General features: G+C 43.0%; 1 protein-coding gene across 1 annotated transcript in view; it reads right to left on the bottom strand.

Moving 5' to 3' along the window:
• nbeab (neurobeachin b) overlaps nt 1-23,356 on the bottom strand; it is a 1,103,372-nt gene that overhangs the window by 369,731 nt on the left and 710,285 nt on the right. The gene's annotated exons all lie outside the window — the stretch shown is intronic.

Genomic DNA, 23,356 nt, shown 5'->3' with positions numbered 1-23,356 from the left:
ATTCTTAATTTTGTTCATAAAAATGAATTTAGAAGTTTTCTAATGCAATGTATCATCGTGGATCACCTGGCTATGGCATTACTGATGGTTACTTTCAGGAAATAGGGATGGATTCCAGGGGTCTCATGCACAGAGTGTGCATATGCGCAAAAACGTGGCGTACGTCCATCTCCACGCTAACCCTGAGATGTATCAAAAGTGCTCACACAGGTGCTGACCATGTTGCACTTCCTGGCAACAGGGGCATTCCAGTGGGAGCTTGCTAATGGGTCAGGAGTGTGCCTGTCAGCCTTGAGCTGAGCCATGCCAGCTGTGTGGAATACAATTATCTGAATGTCATCCAGGTACATCACATTCCACATTAAAGCACAATTTGCACTGAGAGCTGGTTTCCCTAATGTAATCAGAGCTAATGACTGCACACATAAAGGGGCCATCACATGATGAATTTGTTTTTGTTAATAGGAAACAATTTAATTCCATCAATGTTCACATTGTATGTGATGTGCTAATGTGCATCAGGCTGGAGGCCGGCACGGTGCACGATGGGTGGCTGCTTAGTGAGTAGTTTATTCGTGTAACTGCTCAGAATGAAAACCAGCATGGATACATTTGGGCATGTGCACATTCAAATATGTTGTTTATTATTATTAATGTGTGTTTTCTTTTTCTTGATGGTGAGACCGGAGCAGCAGAGCTTCTTAACTGATTGTCTCCCTGTGTTCAGCATTTGTCAATAAACACTAGGGTTGCGTATCAAGAATCGGTTCTTTTCAAGTATCATTAAGAATTGATTAGATCCACTGACATCAATAGTTTTTTTTGCTCAATGATTCCCTTATCGGTCCTTCAGAGCGGATGTTGTTTTTGAGTGTGTTTGTTGGGAAAATGATCATTTCTTTACTTTGATTACAGACCCTGCAGCGGGTCTGTAATCAACCGCTTCTGCAGGGCGACCCCACTTTGAAGCGTGAACCAAGGAGCAGTGCTTCGAGCCTCTGGCTTGTTGGTTCTTTGATTCGCTCCTCTTCAGAAGCGGCAAGTCTGCTTCTTAACCCCTCTGAAAGCCATTAAAATATGTCAGTGAACAGTGAGTCACTTTTGTCTGGATTAAAGTCACTAACTGGGGTTCTGTCTTTTTTTCAGTCAAGAAAGGAGAATCGTCCTCCATTCCATTGGCACAGCTCCAAACACTGTACGGCTCTCTGCCGAGACAGAGTCCGGTCGGAATTAATAACTTCAAAATGAATTGCTGCTTTAAATAAAATTACACCTCTTTCCAAATGCTGTAAGACAGCATTTGGAAAGTGTTTTATCCTCCTAAAATGAGACGTCCTGCATTCTTTATAAATTACACCCTGACGTGCAGCACAGCCGGCTGCAAGAGCTCAGCTCAGATGTATGGAAAGACATTCCATACATAATGTCAATATGTCTGAAAGGAAATGCTTTTTGCCAAAAACTACAGACTTTGTTTATTTCTATTTATGTCCAGAGATCAAGGATCCACCATGTAGAGTTTATTATGTCCAGAGTTTAAGGATCCAGTGACCAATTTCATATTATTTACTTTAACACTCAATAACATGTTGTGACATAGAAAACCTGTAAAGCCTACTTGTAGTACCCAGAAAATTCATAAGAGGTATTGATAAGGGAATTGATAAAAAAATCGGATCGATAAGTGGAATTGATAATGGTATCGATATCGATAAAATCTTATCAATACCCATTCTTAATAAACACGTCTAAAGATGTGAATGTCACACACTGTCAGCGGCGGTGCACCTGAGATTTTTTACTTCAGTGTGTGCGCTGTCCTGAGCCGAGAGTATTTACGGCCTTTTACACACACCACACACACACACACACACACACACACACACACACACACACACACACACACACACACACACACACACACACACACACACACACACACACACACAGACACACGCACACACACACACACACACACACACACACACACACACACACACACACACACACGCTCCCATGAACATTTTTTCATGATTATTCCATTTTACAGGGTACCAAATGCATTATCCCTACATGTCTCCACATAATTTCCAGTCATCTGTAGCTCACACTCTGTATAAATTCTTTTCGGTGTTCATCTTGTCTGATGTGACGGTGTGGGGAATCCCAGCTCTAGGGCCTATTTATATGAATTTGCATATTTAAATAGGAGCATGGTCAGGGTGCGTGTGCATATGTGCTCAATTCCATGTTCAGTGGGATGTACAAATGGAATGTGCTTGAATCCCTGCTTAAGCACACTTTGATACATGAGGCCCCTGGTCTGGTCGGGTATTTTGCAATTGGGTCCCATGGTGTTTTAATGATTTGATTAATGTGGCATTGCACCAGATTACTGCATATTCTGGTGTAATTGGTCTGGCCTAACTCAGTAACAATAACAGATACTGCATTTTTGTCTCCAGATAACATACAACTATTACTACTTAGTAATTCTTAATTCTAAATGTTGTTAATGTGTTGCACCTTCAGTTCTTATGGACATTCAAGCCATATGTGCCAACTCATACATTTTGTGATTTTAATTACAAGCTTTGCCTGTGTATGTCAGAGAGTTCAAATATTTATTGTAATTTTATCGTCTTTTTGGCTTTGTTTAAATTGTATAGCGCTTTGTTCTTTTTTTTTGTTTGCTTTTCTTTTATTTGTGTTGAAATTGCTTTCCAAATGAGCTTTTACTGAACTACTGTCTAATGCGTTGTCTCATCATGTTTTTAAGTGGAGTTAGACGGAGGAGAACTGGGTGGTTAAAAATATCCTTTATTCTTTAGGCATTCAGAGATCTATATGAGGAGGTCAGGAGGAAGGATGAGTGCTTACTGATTCAATAAAACACCATTATACCCCATTTAAAAGCTTCCATTGGTGACATGAGTAGGGGGTAATTATAATAAATACCAGTAATCAGTGACAATTCCATTCATAGGGCCTGTGACTGGTTTCTATCACTCAGTTGAACAAACACCCTTTTCTTTCATTCTCACTTGTCCCAGTAAGATCAGATTGTGAGTAACAGAATCTTTGATGAGTTGACTTTCAAATGTCACAATGCTAAAGTGTAGTAATAATATATAAAACAAAGTGAATTTCAAAATAAATCACCAAGGCAAGAAATTAAATCCACAAATTTTAGAAATATTCTATTATACAACCCGGCAGTTATTTTACTGAGCTTGCCCTTCGATGCCAAAACAATCAGAACCACACATTCGGGTAATAACAAGGATTCCACATATCATCTTCAGGCAAGCAGCAAATACCATAAACTGCAGAGAGCAAATGTGAAAACATTATCTGTCAACTAGTGAACTCTTTTTGGGAAGCCTTTTTTTATTCCACATTCCTCAACGAGCTACAAAACATCAAAAAAGACCCACTACATCAAAAAGTGGTGACTGGCAGCCATATGGTGATGAACATTTCTCAGCTCACTACTTAAAAAAAAACATACATGAAAAAATAGCTACACTGTAATTTCCTCCAACAACACACCATCATTATTGATCTTGTGTTTCTGACTGCCAAGTATTAAGTAACTCTCTGGCCGACATCATGATCAGATTATCACAGAGGACTGGAAGCAGTAAACAGAACTTTCATCTCTTTAATTTCTTCACTCTTATCATCACTGCACTCAACACTGTTACAGACATGTGGACACTGAGCAAATGTTTCCAGTTACTGGACAGGACTATTGTTTTGGAGGCTGAAAGATACACTAAGAATGGCTATTGGACGAAGACAAAAGGGAAACAACCCAGTTGGAACAAGATTAACTCCACGTCATGTGGTGTAATGAAGACAGACGTACGTAATCAGATGAGGGAAGAGGAGACGTACTGTACCATGGGTGAACTCCCCTGGATCACCAGCTTTGCGGAGCCCCATCTTTCATCGGAAATGGGGCACAGCCAGGCAATGCCCAGCTCTATTTCAACACCCAATGAAATTGATGTTTGTGAGAATGGGCCTCTTTCCAGAGATAATTAGCACAGCCTGCAAGGTTAAGAGTGCCCCAAGGGAACAGAGCCTGGTGTAGGTCAAGAACAGATAAAGACATTGAGAATATCAGCTTGCAGGAACAAAGGAATGGCATTCCTTAAAAAAAAAATTAAAGCTAATTAAATAAGGAATCAAAAATATTAACATTTGCACGATGTTTTAAATATTATGGTACTGGCTATCAGTTAACCTTGTAGATAGCGGAATCAAGCAATGCAAGATGACAGTGTTCTGCTAAAAACAAAGGCAAAATTTATTGTGGTTTCTAGAGTAACCAAATAATGTGTGTAAATATATATATATATATATATATATATATATATATATATACCGAGAAATTGTGGATGAGCCTGGACATGCCAGAACATGTCCTGTGAGGCTTCATCACAGCGTTGATTTGCGCCATGCGGCACCACCGCGATGCACGGAATTCCTCCGCTCCTCTTTCCATGACAAAAACTCCTGTAACAGTGGAATGTGCCGTTCATTTCCAAACTGGACACTGTGTTTTATCCGGGACATCCTCTGACTAGCACAGGAATTGCGGAAGACGTGGACATCAGCACTTTTTCGGCACATTGAGACAGACGTGCGGAGGAATTCCACGCGTTGTGGTGGAGCCGCATGGCGCAAAGCAACGCCGTGATGAAGCCTCACAGGACATGTTCTGGCATGTCCAGGCTCATCCACAATTTCTCGGTTAGTCACACAACTGAAAACCCACCGACAGCCGTCTGAAAGCCATCTCAAAGCCGTCCTGTGAGACCAACACAGAGGTGGTTTTGTGCCGCGCCATGAGCGGCATGGTGGCGCAATCCTCCGCTTTTCTTTCCATGAAAAAAACTCCTGTAACAGTGGAATGTGCCGAAAAAGTACTGATGTCCACGTCTCCTGCTAATTTTGTGTAAGTCAGACGATGTCCCGGATCAACAAAGCCTTCACGTTGGAAATGATCTGGTTGTTTCAGTGGGGTTTGAGCCTCTCAGCAGCTGTGGCCGGTCTTTAAACCGGCTGGAGCACTCCTTAATCTGTGTAATCCCCATAAAATCGTCCCTCAAAGCCATTTGAATTTTCCGAATGGTTACCACCTGGAGGTCTCTCACAGTTTCTGGAAAAAAATTGATGCAGCAAAGCTCCAAATCGTTCAGACATTTATTCGCAATAAAAATCCGACGATAGGGGTGGACCACTGCTCACACAAAGCCTGCTCACAGGCGAATGACGCAACCAACAGGCGTGAAAAAAACTCACGCATGCGCACAAAGGTTCAGCTTGTCTGATGCAATCACACGTGATTCAAATCCATATGGTTTTTGAAAAAATAAAAAGTTCGGATACTTTTCTAACAGACCTCGTATATATATATATATATATATATATATATATATATATATATATATATATATATATATATATATATATATGTACAAGACTAATAAATTGATTAATTGATTAAAGGTGCTTCTGTCTACCATTTACAGTTAATAATGTTGGGATTTAATGTCAAAAATCCTCTAAGTGCAACAATTCTATGACTGTGCATTTGGAAACTATCTTGCTATATGCAAAATACAAACCTAAAACACTTCATTTTAGTTTTATGTGACACATGTCTCACAAGCCCAAATCTGGACTCCTGCATGCCCAATAAGCAGCTCTATATCCTACATAATTCCTAAAGACAGAAAGGCGTGCCTCATCTTTGAAGGGGAAAGGGGCATGGTGGGCAGCAGCTACTTTAAATTTAAAGCAGCAACAGGCCATAAAGTGTGTCTACTGCAACATACAACAGGCTATTACTAAAAAAATGCAGTACTGCCTTTCTGTTAAATTACAGTAAGCAGCTGTGGTTGTCAGACTAATTCTGTTAAAAAACATGAAAACAATTCAACAACATGAAAACAATTCAACAAAATTTCAGTGGGATTCTCTCATTTTGCTCAGGATCACCAAAGGAATTTCGGACCCCATGTTGATTTGCCATTTCTGACACAATTCCAGCTGTACAAGGAGCACGGGGCCTAGCCGTGTTGAACCAGAGATATTCTGTTTAGGAGGCAAATGCACTAAGTCCATGCATTACCATGCACTGTGCAATACACAAATGAATCAGTCACCTTAAAGGTATAGAGCCACTGAACGTTTTAAGATTTAAGGCATAAAAATAATTTTCATTGGCACCACTATAGTTTTATTTATTAACCGCTATGATCCAAATCCACATTCCCTTGAAAAAATTACTGAAAAGTTCTCCTGAAGAGGAAAATTTCAAAAGAACAGATGGCCTTGAACTTATTGTGGTAGTGACACATACAGTTTATAATAGTGACCACAGCAACATCATCGATCACATGGGGGCTTCCCCAGACTTGCAGAGGGAAGTTGGGAAGCACACAGTGACAGCCAATCAAAGTAGAGATGAATGTGACATCTGCTGGCTGGTCTCCCCCTGGCTGCTAATCCAACATGGCAGAAAACACTGAAACTGCTGCATTTCTGCATAAACCAAACATGTTTCTTATATACTATGTAAATAAACACTTCTAAATATAAAAATGCTGTTTTTTGAACCTGATAACACCTGTGGAGTGATTTACAAGACATCTCACGAATGTCAGTGTGCACGATACGTGTGCGCACATCACCAGAGGTCAAAGGTAACCTTTCGGTCTTTTGAAAAGCTCATGGATGCGCACACACACTAACTATTTTTTTTTTTTTACTTCCCTGTCTTCTCCTCTGGCCCCAGCCGTGTGAGCCGTAGGTTGTCGGCGTTGCTGGGGTGGTGCAGTTTGGTTGTGCTGGGCGTTTCCCAGGTGACCTCTGCATCCGGAGGGGGGGGGTTCGGGGTGTTGTTTTTTTTGTTGATTCCCTGTTCCACCTCCGGCTTCAGCGCGCCTTTGAGCCGTATGCCATCGGCGTAGCTGAGGTTAGGGGCAGTGGAATATACCCGCAGCTGGTGGCTGGTTTAAAAGTCGGAGGGGTGGTGCCGTCTTGTGCCGTACGCCATTACCGCTGTTCCACTCCTCCCGGTTGACTTTTGGGGTATAGTCGTGGTTGGTGACACTGGACGTACTTCCAGTTTCCACTGCGCTGAGGGGGTGGGGTTGGGGTTGTTTGTTTGTATGTTTTTTTTTTTTTCCCTGAGTTTCCGCCCTCAGGGTGTGACTGTGGTGTCCTCTGGGGGGGAAAGGGCTGTGGGTCCATCTAGCCATAGACGGCCGGGGCTGGGTCTGTTAGTCATGAGGGGGGGTGTCTCCTGGGGTTTGATGGAACGGTCCTCTGGGAGGCGCTGGGAGTCCCCGTGGGTGACTTTGGATCCCAGAGGGACCTCGGCTGTGGTTATTACTCCTGGAGCTGGCGGGATGTCCTCTGGGGGGTGTTGGTCCCTACATGTCGTCCGGGGGGGGGGGGGGGGGGGGTGTTAGAGTTTTTTTTGCAAGCTTAAGTTTGGGTTGTTTTTCCTCTTCTCCTCTTCCCGGGGTTTGATGGGACGGTCCTCTGGGGAGGGGGGGGGGGTTGGTATGGTTGTTTGTGTTTGTCTTTTTTTTGTTTTATGACTAAGCAGACTTTAACACACAGTCAGAAGAAGGCTGAGTGCACAGGTTCAAGAACTCCTGGCCAAAATTATGCAAAGTGAACAACTAAAGCAAGAGTCAACAGGAATGAAGGCAAAGATGCAGTCAGAGGTGGAGACTCTAACAGGTTTGCTAAATGAAACAGAGGGCAAGACCATTAAAGTCAACAAAGGATATCTCTGCACTGGAGTGTCAGCTGCGGAGCAGTCTTCTGCAGACAGGCTCAGGGTGGGAAAGGATGAGCTCCAGGATGAGAGTGATGGTCTCGGCACGGAGTTCCCTGTTGACAGAGAAGAGGCGGCTGGAAGCGTGCATTATCCAGCTGAGGGAAGAGCTGGAGAGGCTCAACATTGAGATGATCAATGACTGCATGAAGAAATTAACATTGCAGGTGGAGCAGCTGATGATGGAGCTGTCGTCAGAGCACAGTAACGCACAGCTCCTGGAGACGGGCCTTTCCCAGCTGGATCGTCAGCACAAGGAGCCGAAACTGAAGCTGCAGGAGGTGTTTTTTGTTCCCAGCCAACATTCCAGCCATGGTCCCTGGAGGGGGGCTTTGTTTTTTCTGGCCCAGGTCCGTGTGGTCGCCGGGAGGCTTCCCGTGAGGGTGGGGTACTGTTGTGGGCTGGGGTGTTTGGCTGGCTTGGTTTTTGTTTTCTGTTTCTCCCACCAGGTGGTATGCATTCAGGACTGAGTGGCTGAGCATTAGGACCTCACCCTGAACACCTGAGGCTTGTTTTCACATGCAGGTCATCAGGACTCACAGCTGTGGTGTATTTTGTCTTGACCAGAGATTGCTGCATTTAAACCTTGAATGCACAGTGTGTGATTGCCAGAGACTCGACCTTGTGAGCAGACGTGTGAGATCGACGTCAGGAGAACAATCTCACCATCACGGACGCAGAGACCGCTCCAGGTTTGACGCCACAGTCTGTGAAGGAGGATTGGGTGAGGTCTCACGCTCTTCAGCACACTTCCTGAGGTGATTCGGTTTTTGGTGACTTTTATGAAGTAATGACAGTGGATTTGGTGTCCCTCACACCTTGAGTTAGTGAGCTGTCACGTTTTGTTAATTGTCTAATCAGCTTCTGCTGCAGTGGAGATTTGAACTGAGTTGTTCCATGCCTGCAGGGTAAGAAGCTGATGTATAGATTTAAGCCAGGAAGTGTTTGCTGATTGCGTGCACCTTTGAGTTGTGTCTCTCTGTGTGGAGTTGGACTCACCTCATGTTTTCTTTCTTCACAGACTTGGTTTGTCGCGGCCACCTGGGGGGTGTCGGCGGGGTCCCTGGGTCCGAACTGCTGTGGCTCCGGACCGTTTGCGCTGTTGAGAGCGCGCCGTGTTTCCACCTCACCAGACCGCGGACTTTTTGATTGTTTAGCACTGCACACTGTTATGTTTATTAAATTCTGTTATCTTTTGAACCGTGCTCTGCTTATTTTATGCTGGGTCCTTTCAAATGCTGGGTCGGTGCTCCAACCGCGTCGGAAACATAACAGTGGAACTCAGAGTATCTTCCACTTCCATACATTAATAGTACACTCTAAAAATGTTTCATGAGATTAGTATATTTCCCTTCAACTGAAGAGTATTTTCAGCATAAAAAATAAGTTGGAAATTTGTTCTTATTTACATGTGCCTCGCTTTCTAGCAGGGAGTTTAGAGTTAGATTATAGCAACTAAATATTTCTAATCAGAAATGCTTGGTATTTAAATCAAACTCGACTTTCTGAATTCAGCACACCGCCTGTATTTTCAAATGTGAGGTGAACAATGTGCTGATTGAAAGTACCACGGAGTATCAGCTCAACAGATTTTCCTCTTTTTCTACTTGGGACTGGTGCAGATGATCAAGCCAGAAAAAAATATTGTCTGTTTTCAACTCCAGAAACATTCTAGTCTGGAGGGAACTGCTTCAAAGGAACCAGCTGTCACCCTCATACATGACTTAGACTTTGGATTCAAATTAATCATACTGTTGTGGTGAAGTTAGTCAAGCCTAGCTTGTGCAGAGGTGTCAAGTAACGAAGTACAAATACTTCGTTACTGTACTTAAGTACACTTTTTAGGTATCTATACTTTACTCCTTTACTTATTTTTCTGCCTACTTCTGACTTCTACTCATTACATTTTCACACAAGTATCTGTACTTTCTATTCCTTACATTTTTAAAACAAACAGCCTCGTTACTCTTGGCTTCAGTTTAATGTTTATATATATATATTTCACGTCATGTGCGCCTGTAATCAACTTTTCTGCAGCGTGGCTTTGCTTTGAACCGTGAACCAATCCAAGCAGTGTTTCGCAGATTGAAGCAATGCTTCGACCTATTGCTTCGTTTATTCTTTCTTTCTTTCGCTTAATTTTCCCCCGCTAAAACCCTAAAGAGCATACGTCTGAGTATTATTTATCTTTTCTATGTTAAACCGATCTGTTATGGTCTTCTGAAACAGTTGATAGATGTATTTTATAACTTAAAAACGGGAGCGACGCTAATGCATTAGCATGTCTATGGCATTTTCAATGTTAAAAGTTAGCATTAAGCAGCTCTCGTCACGTTCGGGTACATTTGTTTTCAAATTGTAATATTTCTTAAATTTATTTTTGTTTATATATTAATAATCTAATGATTATTATATACAATTTTAGAGAAAGAGGCAAAAAGAACCTGAATAGAAACACAACAAAATATAAAAGCAACTAACAATGAACATACATACATAAATACATACATAAATAAATAAATGTTTCCTGTGAACACCTAGTGACTCTTACTCCTCCATTTCATCCCTGTCTTATTTAAGTTTAATGACCGTTTGTTTCAGTCAAACCATATTTTCAGTTTGTTAATTTCTTCAGTGATTTTCTCCAGAACTATCTGCCAAACTAGAAAACTGCTGCATCCTAGTAAGAGCAGAATACTACTGGAATGAATTTGAATAAGGAAAATTGTTTTGTTTTTTTTTTCTCACTAAATGGATGCTGCACTCACTCCAGTTTATTGTCTGGAATAGTCCCAGATTGCATTTCAGAGCTTCTAGAATTGAAACATTTTCATGCAGGTGGTGTTGGGGGATAATTTTGGGTTTGGGGTCTTGGGCCACATGTAGAACGAATCAGTTTTTAAATTAAGCTTTCAATTCATATAGTGGCATCTACCTTTTTTTTTTTTTAACGGTTACTTTATACTTTTATACTTTAAGTAGGTTTTGAAGCACATACTTTTTCACTTTTACTTGAGTAAAGAGGTCAAGTTGATACTTCAACTTTTACCAGAGTGTTTTTAAACTGCAGTATCTATACTTCTACTTAAGTAACAAATGTGTGTACTTTTGACACCACTGAGCTTGTGTAAGCAGTAACTCAAAAACCAATAAATGCCATCATCTTGTACATCAACAACTGAAAAGGGTATATAACAACAACAAATGGATTAACATCTGGTGAACTTTGAAGAACCAGAGCAATGACAAAAGTATCTTTATTTAGCCCATGTAATATCCCATTCACATGTCTGCCACCTGCTGGATGCAGTGCTCACATTACCATGAACTGACTTAATCTAACAACCATGCAAAGAAACATGATGCCCATGATGTTACAAACTATAGGATGAAATACACAACAGAAAGGGAAAGTAAAATGGCAACAAAAGATTCCGAGAACATATGATTGGGAATGACACCAAAATCTTTTTTCAGCACTTTTAATTATTCATGCCAAACAGCAAACAATTTTCTGAAACCTTTGAACATTGTCCTGAGATCTCCATGAAAAGGAAAATACCATGTTCTGTGCTGTCAGCTGATGAACACTAAGCACCGGCTGGAAGGGCTAAAGAGGGAAGGGCTAAAGAACAACAATGTGTCCGGAAAGCCCTCACAATATGTGGTTACCCACGATGGTCCCTGGATAAAGTGCAGAAGGCCCAGGGAACAAAGAGACCAGACAGACAGGAGATAGAGACAAGAAGAAGAGGAGTGTCTCTCCCTTATTTAGCAGGAGTAGGGGAAAACTACAGAGGATCTTCAGACAGCACAAAATCCCAGTTTAGTTTAAACCTGTTAACACCTTGAGACAGAAATTAGTTCACCCTAAGGACAGGATCCCTAGTTACAAACAGAGCAATGTAGTGTATTCTGTCAGATGTCAGGAAAACTGTAACAAACACTACACAGGTGAGACTAAGCAGCCGTTACACAAAAGGCTATTCCAGCACTGCAGAGAGGGCACCAGTGGAGCTCAGTCTGCAGTTCATCTCCACCTTAGAGACACTAACCACAAGTTTGAGGACAAGGAAGTTAAAATCTTAGCCAGAGAGAAGAAATGGTTTGAGAGAGGGGTGAAGGAGGCATTGTATGTGAAACAGTTGAAACCCAGCCTCAACCGGGGAGGGGGTCTGAGATACGCTTGTCCCCTGTTTACAATGGGGTACTCAGGTCAAAACACTTTCAGTCTTTTGTTCATGGTAATGAATCATTCACGTCATCAGGAGACTCATCAGGGGAGCTGTCAGGAGAAGTGTCATTCCCATTGTTAGGAGGGACAGCTACCCTGTCATTAGGAGGGTGCTAACTAGAGCACAATAGTGCTAATTAAAGCAACTATTTAGTCACTAGCCAATAGCAGTCTGCCTCTCGGTAGAATGGGTCTGGTTAGGTTTAAAACTCCAGCTTTTGTGGCTTCTGTTTGTTCTTCTCTACAAGGGTCAAGACAGAAGTCAGACTACCTGAGCAAGAATTTTAGCTGAGGAAGCTTCTGTGATTTGAAGCGAAATGTCCTCGCATCAAGCAACCCAGTCCAGTCGAAGATTCAAGCTTCTCTACAACTGAGGACACTAATTGTTGAAACTTTGCAGGTGGAATTCTTTCTCATTCTTGCTTGATGTATGACTTCAGTTGTTCAACAGTCCGGGGTCTCCGTTGTCGTATTTTGTGCTTCATAATGCGCCACATATTTTCAATGGGCGGCAGGTCTGGACTGGAGGCAGGCCAGTCTAGTACCCACACTCTTTTACTGCGAAGCCATGCTGTTGTAACATGTGCAGAATGTGGCTTGGCATTGTCTTGCTGAAATAAGCAGGGACGTCCCTGAAAAAGTCACTGCTTGGATGGCAGCATGTGTTGCTCCAAAACCTGGATGTACCTTTCAGCATTGATAGTGCCATCACAGATGTGTAAGTTGTCCATGCCATGGGCACTAACACACCCCCATACTATCACAGATGCTGGCTTTTGAATGTTGTGCTGGTAACAATCTGGATGGTCTTTTTCCTCTTTTGTCCAGAGGACATGACGTCCATGATTTCCAAAAACAATTTGAAATGTAGACTCATCAGACCACAGCACACTTTTCCACTTTGCGTCCGTCCATTTCAAATGAGCTCGGGCCCAGAGAAGGCGGTGGTGTTTCTGGATTTTGTTGATGTACAGCTTTTGCTTTGCATGGTAGAGTTTTAACTTGCACTTGCAGGTGTAGCAACAAACTGTGTTAACTGAGAATGGTTTTCTGAAGTGTTCCTGAGCCCACACAATAACATCCTTTACACAATGATGTTGGTTTTAATGCAGTGCTCGAAAGGATCGAAGGTCACGGGCATTCAATGTTGGTTTTTGGCCTTACCGCTTACGTGTAAAAAGTTCTCCAGATTCTCTGAATCTTCTGATTATATTATGGACTATAGATGATGGAATCCCTAAATTCCTTGCAATTGAATTTTGAGAAACATTGTTTTTAAACTGTTGGACTATTTTTTTCACGCAGTTGTTCACAAAGTGGTGATTCTCAATCCATCTTTGCTTGTGAACGGCTGAGTCTTTTGGGAATGCTCTTTTATACCTAATCATGACACTCACCTGTTTCCAATTAACCTGTTCATTTGTGGAATGTTCCAAACAGGTGTTCTTTGAGCATTCATCAACTTTCCCAGTCTTTTGTTGCCACTGTGCCAGCTTTTTTGAAACGTGTTGCAGGCATCCATTTCAAAATGAGCAAATATTTGCACAAAAACAATAAAGTTTATCAGTTTGAACATTAAATATCTTGTCTTTGTGGTGTATTCAATTGCATATACGTTGAAGAGGATTTTCAAATCAATGTATTCTGTTTTTATTTACATTTCACACAACGTCCCAACTTCATTGGAATTGGGGTTGTATTATTTTTGCATTGTGGGTCGATTGCAGCATTAAACTTGGTCCGTAGACAGGGGGAGGGTCGGGTTTCGACTTAACTGCCCACTTTCAGCGAGCTGTGAGCTTTTCATCCGCGGTTTTCTGCAGTGGCTACAACTAGTCCTCATCTCTCAAAGTGCAGTGACAACAGCACACCTGCACTGTGCTTTTTATCCTTTTTTCCCCTTTATTTAGAACTCTGAGCTGAGCCGCTCCAAGTCTGCTCACTAAAAACAGCTGATCCGTGATGCAACAACAACTAGCACTTTTTCCACTCAAATGCACCTAAACTCTCTTTCTGAGGACGACATGACGTAAAAATGTGATTAAAAAAACTGTCAATCTGGTCGTGTTTTCCGCATAAATAAATGTTATACATTCTTTGTGCTCAAATGCCAAAGCAGGGGTGAATCCAGACAGAAAGGGAGTGTGAAGCGGGGCAGGGATGCGGCCCCCCAACAACAACCCTAGATTAAAGGTCCAGTTTTGAAGCTTTTTTACTGTTACTACTAATACTACTTATAATAATAATAATTTCAACAACTAAAATGTTTCGATGTTGGAAAAATGTTAGGAAGAATTTAATAGTTACATTTGTAAACAATGTAGGTTAGAAATTGCAAGTTTTACTGTTACAGTGCTGTTAACAGTTAAATATGAGGTCAAGAAAGACATCTTTATTTTACTTTTTATAAAACAAGTATTTATGTTCATTGAAGTCAAGAAAGGGTGAGTATAAAATTACTATTGTCATAACAGGTTATCATTTTCATGTTGAAGTGGCAGAGGAATGTTGGCAGCAGCTGGTGAAAGTAACTAAAAAAGAAACTAGTAATCTAACTAAGCTACTTTTTCAAGGAGTAATCAGTAATCAGTAATTGGATTACTTTTTCAAAGTAACTTTGGCCACACTGATAGGAGATGCAAGCTAAAAGAAATTAGAGAATGTAAGGTGGTGACAGGAGAGAGTGTACTTAGACAGCATAAGATTGTTGGATGATTTTAAAGGTGAAGAAGAAGTGAGTGAGAGCTCAACAAAAGATCAGATGGTGGAAGATGAAGAAGGAAGACTACTGTGTGAAATTCAGTGAACAGGTGAGTGAGGCACTGGATGGAGGGGAAGCAATTTTGGACAACTGGAAAAGTACTGCAGATGTGGTGAGCGAGCCAGCTAGGAAGGTGCTGGATGTGACATATGGACAGCGGAAGGAAGAGAAGCTGACTTGGTGGTGGAACAAAGATGTTCAGGAAAGCATAAGGAGAAAGACGTTGGCAAAAAAGAATTTGGATTGTCAGAGAGATGAGGAAAGTAGACAGTAGTACAAAAAGATGTGGTGTAAGGCAAAAGAGAAGTGGCAAAAGCTAGGAAAAAGCCATTTAGTGAGCTGTACAAGAAGTTGAATAGTAAGGAAGGCAAAAAGTATTTGTACTGAATGGCCAGACAACAGGACAGAGCTGGAAAGGCAGTAAATCATCTATATATTAAAAGCAAAATGGTTTCTGTGTATGTGTGCGTGTGTGTGTGTGTGTACCTTCGAACACGGAGTAACTGGGGAGAGCTGACATTTGTCGTTTGGTATGCTTATATATTTTGGGTCAAGGATGAATGCTGCCAAAATGGAACATTTATACGATTAATGTTTTTGGAGAAGTTACTGATATTACATAATAACAGCGAACAAATGGATGATGATGATTACATTCTGGACTCACTGCCATTCCAAATCATTATAAAAACTTTGCATAATTTATTGCTACCTTTGAAAAAGGCCGGTTACCTTTTTTTATAAAGACTACCCAATCTAGAGCCCCACTGGCAACACACTTGTCATATCATCAACTTCATATTCAAAGGCTACAGTTAGCACAGGGTGTGTACGTTCAAAAGCACACTGTTGCTTATTTATCATTATAAGTAGAAATATTGGAGCAACAGCAAGAAGGGCAACATATGAAGGACATGGTGACATGACAGGACTCAAATCAAAGTGCGTGGTTTGAGTCTTAACTCCTCCTCCACTGCAACACCTGGCCAAATTTTCCCTTTTAATACCCTAAAAGGCCATCAGACCAGGAATCTACTGAAGCTGTAAACCCATCCAAAGATGCACCCCCTTGAGCTACAGTGCTCATCTACTGGAATTGATAATGCTTTCAGGCGAGACCAAATCCTCAGGCCAGATCATGAGTAGAAAGGTTCATTCCATCACAAAGTTATTATCCACGGGCACATTGTTCTCATTCATCACACGTGAAAGATGAAACTCACTGTTAGTCAAGGAAAACCACTGTTTCACTGCCTTGCCACAGATCAATATATGCTGCCATTTCCCCTTTCTCTCCTCTGCTACAAAAAAGTAATTATACAGAAGAAATGTTGACAAATCAATAGAGCAGTCAGGTGAGGTTAAGATCTTCTGTGGGGGCCAGCCAAGGCTCCTCAGTCAACTGTCACTGATGTTGTTGAAGTGAACGTGGGCGCCTGCAGGGGACAAAGGCAGGTCCGTCTCCTTCAGCTCTTTTACATTTCTGTTGATCATGCAACAACAATAAGGAATGGAAGAGGACTGCTGAATACATGAGACAAGCAGACAAGAGCAAAGCACTGAAGCGTCAAACTGTGACTATTCCAGTGGCAACACTTGGCTTTTTAGCTCATGTTGGCTCAGTGCTGTCAAAGTACAATGACACTGTGACTTTCACAATAAATGTCTTTGTTGAGAAGCCAGACCTGCTTTTTGCATGAAAATGTTTTTGTTTTTTTTATCGTAGCACACCTTTATTAATATTACTGCCAGCAGCACATGAGAGATGAGACTTATCAGCACTTATATTTGAAGACATCATACATGAAGAGAAAAGAACACATTTACCAGACTGCTGTTCCCAAAATCCACTATCATGGAGTATTCTCTTTTTTTTATCTTTTCCTCATTACCCAAAAAGGCATTTTGCTGCATTTTAGCATCAAAGTTGTCACCATTAAATTACTGATATTCACTATGACACAAGGTGGAGGCGGGGCCTTTCTTCATTTGTGGGGGCTAACAAAATGCACATAAGTGTGTATATTTGGGAGATCCAGCCCTGTTGAAGGCATTCCCAAAGCCTTTGTTGGGAAAGTGTAGTGACACGGACCCACAACAGGGGCGTAAATGAACAGACAATGGAAGGAGTCAAATTATAACACTTTACTGTTGTGAATGTCACAACCAAACACAGCAGATTCAGAATGTGCAACAGTCAATTAATAAAGGTGTCGTGTGGGCAGGCTCGACGATAGGAGACGCCCATCTGGAAACGAACCGGAACCACACGATTTCCACCGCCAGCTGAACCCGAGGAATACTGGAGCCGCCAAGTCCCGGAGTCCCCAGGTGGCCACCTTCCCGGCGTGTCGGATCTGGTACTGCTGGCAGAAAGCAAAAGACAGTCAAAGGGTGGGTGTGTGAACACCCAGTAACAATGGTGGGAATGCCACCTCCACCTCTCACTAAACACGTTGCAGCGGTCTCAGATGAAAAGGAGCGCCGTCTTGCACAGCCTCCGCAAAAACGACCGGTTCTCCTGCAAACACTCACAATAACAGATTTATAAATCACAAAAGGCTGAGAGTATTACCTCCAGATGAAGATGATATCTCGGCAGTTTGGTGGAGGTGTCTTCCTGCTTTTATACCAGATGTGATGATTAGTGACAGCTGTCACCACGGCTTGTTCCTGAGGCGGCAGCGCCCTCTTGTGCCTGAAGCCCGCACTTCAAGCAGGGCGCCTTCTGGTGGTGGGCCAGCAGTACCTCCTCTTCAGCGGCCCACACAACAGGACCCCCCCCCTCAACGGGCGCCTCCTGGCGCCCGACCAGGCTTGTCCGGGTGGCGACGATAGAAATCGGCCAGGAGGGCCGGGTCCAGGATGAAGCTCCTCTTCACCCAGGAGCGTTCTTCGGGTCCATACCCCTCCCAGTCCACCAAATACTGGAAACCCCGGCCCATCTGCTGTCTAACAGATTCCCTTCTGACCCTGTGTCTACCAGTGCTGGGGCCTGAAGGGTTAAATCCCCACTAAGGATTGTAACTGGGAGTCGTGCGGCAATATGTGTGTGTCCCACGTGAATTTTTGGCCCACCCTAAGCCCAGTCTCTAGGGGCGGGCGTTGGTGTTTAACCGTTCGGGGCAATCGCTCAATTGATGCTCCATTGAGCCACAAACAAAACACGCCCCGCGTGGAAACCTCCTCTGTCTATTAGGTGGTCTAAATGTGGCCCTGCTCGTGTCCATAGCTTCGTCAGCAGGGGGAGCTGTCGCCCCACGGGACGTAGAGGCCAGGGAGCGTGGGAAGGGCGGACCTTTCTCGGACCCGGAAGGAAGAGGGACGGCGCGCGCCCGGCCACGTCCTTCGTCTCGTTCCCGACGGCGTTCCTCCAACCGATTGTCTAACCGTATAACGAGATCAATAAGCCCATCTAATTCCTGCGGTTCATCCTTGGCCACTAGGTGCTCCTTTAGGACTGACGACAGTCCGTTTACAAAGGCGGCGCGGAGCGCAGCGTTATTCCAGCCGGACCTCGCAGCCGTGATGCGGAAGTCGACTGCATAAGCGGCTGCGCTCCGGCGTCCCTGTCTCATCGACAGCAGCACGGTTGAAGCGGTCTCTCCCCTGTTAGGGTGATCAAACACAGTTCTGAACTCCCTCACAAACCCAGTGTATGTGTGAAGGAGCCATGAATTTTGCTCCCAAAGCACCGTAGCCCAAGCGCGTGCCTCTCCCCGAAGCAGAGTGATCACATAAGCTATTTTGCTTGCGTCTGACGCGTACATGACGGGACGTTGTGCGAAGACGAGCGAACACTGCATAAGAAAGTCCGCGCACGTCTCCACAGAACCTCCGTACGGCTCAGGAGGGCTTATGTATGCTTCAGGGGATGGTGGGAGGGGTTGTTGAACCACCACTGGAACATTAATATCTAGCACAGGATCGACAGGAGGAGAAGCTGCAGCAGCGCCCTGAGCGCTCGCCGCCACTTGCGCGGAGAGAGCCTCCACCCTGCGGTTCAGGAGGATGTTTTGCTCGGCTATTTGATCCATTCGAGCCGTAAAGGCGGTGAGAATATGCTGTAGCTCACCAATCACGCCTCCTGCAGATGCCTGCGCTCCCTGCTCTCCCATTGGTTGTTCAACAGCCTGGTGACGCCCCTCGGAGTCCATGACGCTGGCCGAGATATCCTGTTGGGAAAGTGTAGTGACACGGACCCACAACAGGGGCGTAAATGAACGGACAATGGAAGGAGTCAAATTATAACACTTTACTGTTGTGAATGTCACAACCAAACACAGTAGATTCAGAATGTGCAACAGTCAATTAATAAAGGTGTCGTGTGGGCAGGCTCGACGATAGGAGACGCCCGTCTGGAAACGAACCGGAACCACACGATTTCCACCGCCACCTGAACCCGAGGAATACTGGAGCCGCCAAGTCCCGGAGTCCCCAGGTGGCCACCTTCCCGGCGTGTCGGATCTGGTACTGCTGGCAGAAAGCAAAAGACAGTCAAAGGGTGGGTGTGTGAACACCCAGTAACAATGGTGGGAATGCCACCTCCACCTCTCACTAAACACGTTGCAGCGGTCTCAGATGAAAAGGAGCGCCGTCTTGCACAGCCTCCGCAAAAACGACCGGTTCTCCTGCAAACACTCACAATAACAGATTTATAAATCACAAAAGGCTGAGAGTATTACCTCCAGATGAAGATGATATCTCGGCAGTTTGGTGGAGGTGTCTTCCTGCTTTTATACCAGATGTGATGATTAGTGACAGCTGTCACGGATGATGGGTGACAGCTGTCACCACGGCTTGTTCCTGAGGCGGCAGCGCCCTCTCGTGCCTGAAGCCCGCACTTCAGGCAGGGCGCCTTCTGGTGGTGGGCCAGCAGTACCTCCTCTTCAGCGGCCCACACAACAGCCTTTTCTGTTTTAAAGTTAAACCAATCATAATATTTCCACTAGGCAGCACTGTCACATTTTTTGGACAGAGAGTGGAAAAGAAATGATGGCTCATACTTCTCCCTGAGCTTCATAGATGCACTAGTTGGAGTAGCACATGTCCTAGGCCACAGCATGGCATGGCCAGTTGCTTTTGTCACTGCATCAAACTTCCCCAAGTGAAACTTGTCAGGTACCCCTTTTAATGCTGGAAGAGCAGGAGGGAGCACCAAGTCTCAATCCCAGCCAGGACTTCAACCAGTGACCGTTTAGTGCTCCATCCACCAAGATACACCAAGACACCATGTCAGAGAGTTCAACTAGTCACTTTGTTTCAACACATAATGTTGCACAATGAAGTACAACTAAGTCTTACACAGACCCTGAGGCCCACTGGTGCTGGTACTTATCTCCATTTCCATGTAGGGTCAATGTGTTTTTATTTTAAAGAACAGGAAGAGTCATTGGGTTAACAAACAAGCACCTGAACACTTGAGCTCAAGTTACTTTTAGATACTACCTTCTAAAACAAACAGAGGTTGACAAGTGACTTCCACTCCTACTCTGTCAATTGATGGTGGTATTATACCTAATGTGATGGTTTGTTTAAAATGGTTGGTTTGAGACCAGAGAATCCTTGGTTAAAACTGTAAAATCACTAAGGGCCCTTGGACAAGGTCCTCAATCCCCAAGTTGCTCCTGCATGGCAGCACACTGACATCGGTGTGTGGGTGTGAATGTGAGGCATCATTGTAAAGCACTCTGAACATGTGTTTCAGATGGAAAAGCACTACATCAATGCAGCCCATTTATCACTTAAGTAGATACAAAATGTAGTGCAAACACATAAATGTACTAATACCAGATGATGCCTATTTGTGTGCACATTTATGGAGTCTCATTTCAATGTTGTTTCATGTACCTCTGTGAAATGTGTACTTCAGTATTTGGCTGTGCACACTGCAGTTCATTTTCACTGCAATATTACCAGAACTATCAAATGAAACTTGTTAAGAAAACAATTTCTCATGTTGGAAGCACCGAATCCATATTTGGCACAAAGCTACACCTCAGGCTGGGTCCATGCACACCACTGGTATCTCCAAGTAAAGATAATTCCCCTACGGTAATGGTGACATTTTAGTCCAATGGAAAATACTGTCTAAAATAAAAAATAAAAAAAACATTGGTATTTATTTGACTGTAAATGGGTACGAAATGCAGAATCACACCCATCTGCTATAATAGCTACTGTTTATTTGATTGTTCAGCAGTAACATGAAATAAACCTTCAACATGTGATGAAATACTCTAATGTCACAGTAAGGTGATCCTTTCTTTTCTTTTTTTTTTTTTTTTTTGCTAAATTTGCTCATGCTATTATTTGATGAATTCCTCAGCCTTGCCTTGACATCTACTTTCACTGTAGACGAGTCTGAACTTTATAATCCACTGGCAGGGTTCAGAGGTCAACAGCAGAGGGGACCAGAGGGCAGAGAATATCACTCTCCCACTCGGAAAAACTCTGACATCCAATTTTCAACTTGATTTATCAGTGTAAAGCTAAAATTGATAGTGTGTCATTACTGGGCAGGGAGCTGTCTTGGAGAGATGTATCAAAGCCTCCTCGTTTTGATTTAGCGCGGCGGATCAATACTACCCTATACTGTTTCAATTTGAGAAGTATTGATTTTCCTATGCTGACTCTATACAGAGGACATTCATCATCGAGCAAGCATCCAACAGGCCGCCATAGGGTCGAGTCTGCTGGTTTTTCACTCAGACCACATGACTGCAAAATAGCTGCTGTCGAGCCTACAAACATTATTCGCTCCTTGTATGCATTGCGTCATAAAGCATTTACATACAGGTTTTTGTCAAAAAAACAACAACACATTGAGGGACCACTCGCCTCGTTAACACAGATCATCTGCGGACATCTGGACAACAAGACACACACACACATACACAGGAAGTTAAAATGTACTGGAGTTTATCTCTACATCCTGCATAAGAGCAATTTAATTCCGAATACATTCAGCACAAATATCCTGCAGCTCGTCTGCAGGCAGAACTTAAGAGTAAAAAGCAAAGCAATTTCTGTGCAAGAGGGTGAAAACAAACATTAACAACTGAAGTGTCTCTCCCCCAACCCCCGCTCTTTCCTGGGTGTGTGCGCGCACACACACACACACACACACACACACACACACACACACACACACACACACACACACACACACACACACACACACACACACACACACACACACACACACACACACACACACACTTCAAAATGCTTGAGGGCTTTATATTTTACAAGAGCAGCATAAATGAGAAAGTTAATGTTGCATTGAATAAGACTAAGCTGCTGAACTGCAACACCGCCCAGAGCTCGTGAGCATATTGCATCATTTTTCTTCACCAGCAGGTTACCATTAAATTTGAATTTGTTGGAAGTTTTGCAGCATCATTTACAATGCACCCACACTCAATACGGTTTTGTTTCAATACAAATGCTTTGCCTCCAAGAGCAGCTCTATAAATATTTGAACAAGAGCCAGAATTCAATTCCCACTGATTTTGGCATCGCCAGATCCTGCTAAGGTTCAGCCAGTTTTATGAAAATCTGAACTTTAGCATATTTTATTTTCTGGAACAGCTGACCTCAGAAAATATTTGTATACTAAAAAAATTATTTTACATCTTTCTTTTGTTTAATTTCTGTTTCACAGCTCCGAAGTAATTCTCACATAAAATGTTTCATATTTAGTGGAAGGTGAAGTTCTGAACTGTTTGAATGAAAATACATCAATATGTATGTTACATCTATGTATGTATGTTTGGAATACATATTTTAAGGTTAATTTTACAGTCATATGTATTATAGTCATACACTTTTCCACAGAAATGGAAATGGTGTGTGTGTGTGTGGGGGGGGGGGGTGTGTGTGCAGGAGATGCAGTTCTATGATGCGGATACTGGAGCTTTTAAAAATCTGAGCTAACAATGTGGCATTCTGGGGTAGTCTTGATGGCTCCTTTGTTTTGTGTCACAGTCGGATGTGATTCATTCACTCATTCCTTCATTTTTTGCTGCTTATCTGGGTCTGGGTCATGGTGGCACTACACCGAGCAGCTCATCCCACACTTCCCTATCCTCTGCCTGTCAAAGTCGGGCTGCTAAAGTCAGCTAAAATGAATAACACAGCAAAAAAAAGGTGAAAGTTTGCATCAGCTTCGCTAGCATGCATAGGACAAAAGAATGCACAGCGCTAACTCAAAGTTGGCTAACACTGTGTGTATGGATTTCAATATTTCACAACAATATTTCAATCTAAAACAAGAAAGAAAAACAAAGGGCAAATTGGTTTTGAATGCCAATCAGACATGGCATACTTGTCCAAAATAAAAGTACTTGTAATGTAAATGTAATATTGTTGAAGCTGTAATTATCACGTCCTACAGCAAGCATAATGCAAAGCATCTAAGATAGAATCATTTAATAAAGGGGCTCTGCACTGATACCCTATTGTATGGGCATAAAAATCCAAAGCAATGTAACCG

Source organism: Thalassophryne amazonica, chromosome 4 (genome assembly GCF_902500255.1).
Source record: "Thalassophryne amazonica chromosome 4, fThaAma1.1, whole genome shotgun sequence".
NCBI lineage: Eukaryota > Metazoa > Chordata > Actinopteri > Batrachoidiformes > Batrachoididae > Thalassophryne > Thalassophryne amazonica.
The sequence above is the reverse complement of the archived record's forward strand: the minus strand, read 5'-3'. Positions and strand labels throughout refer to the sequence as shown.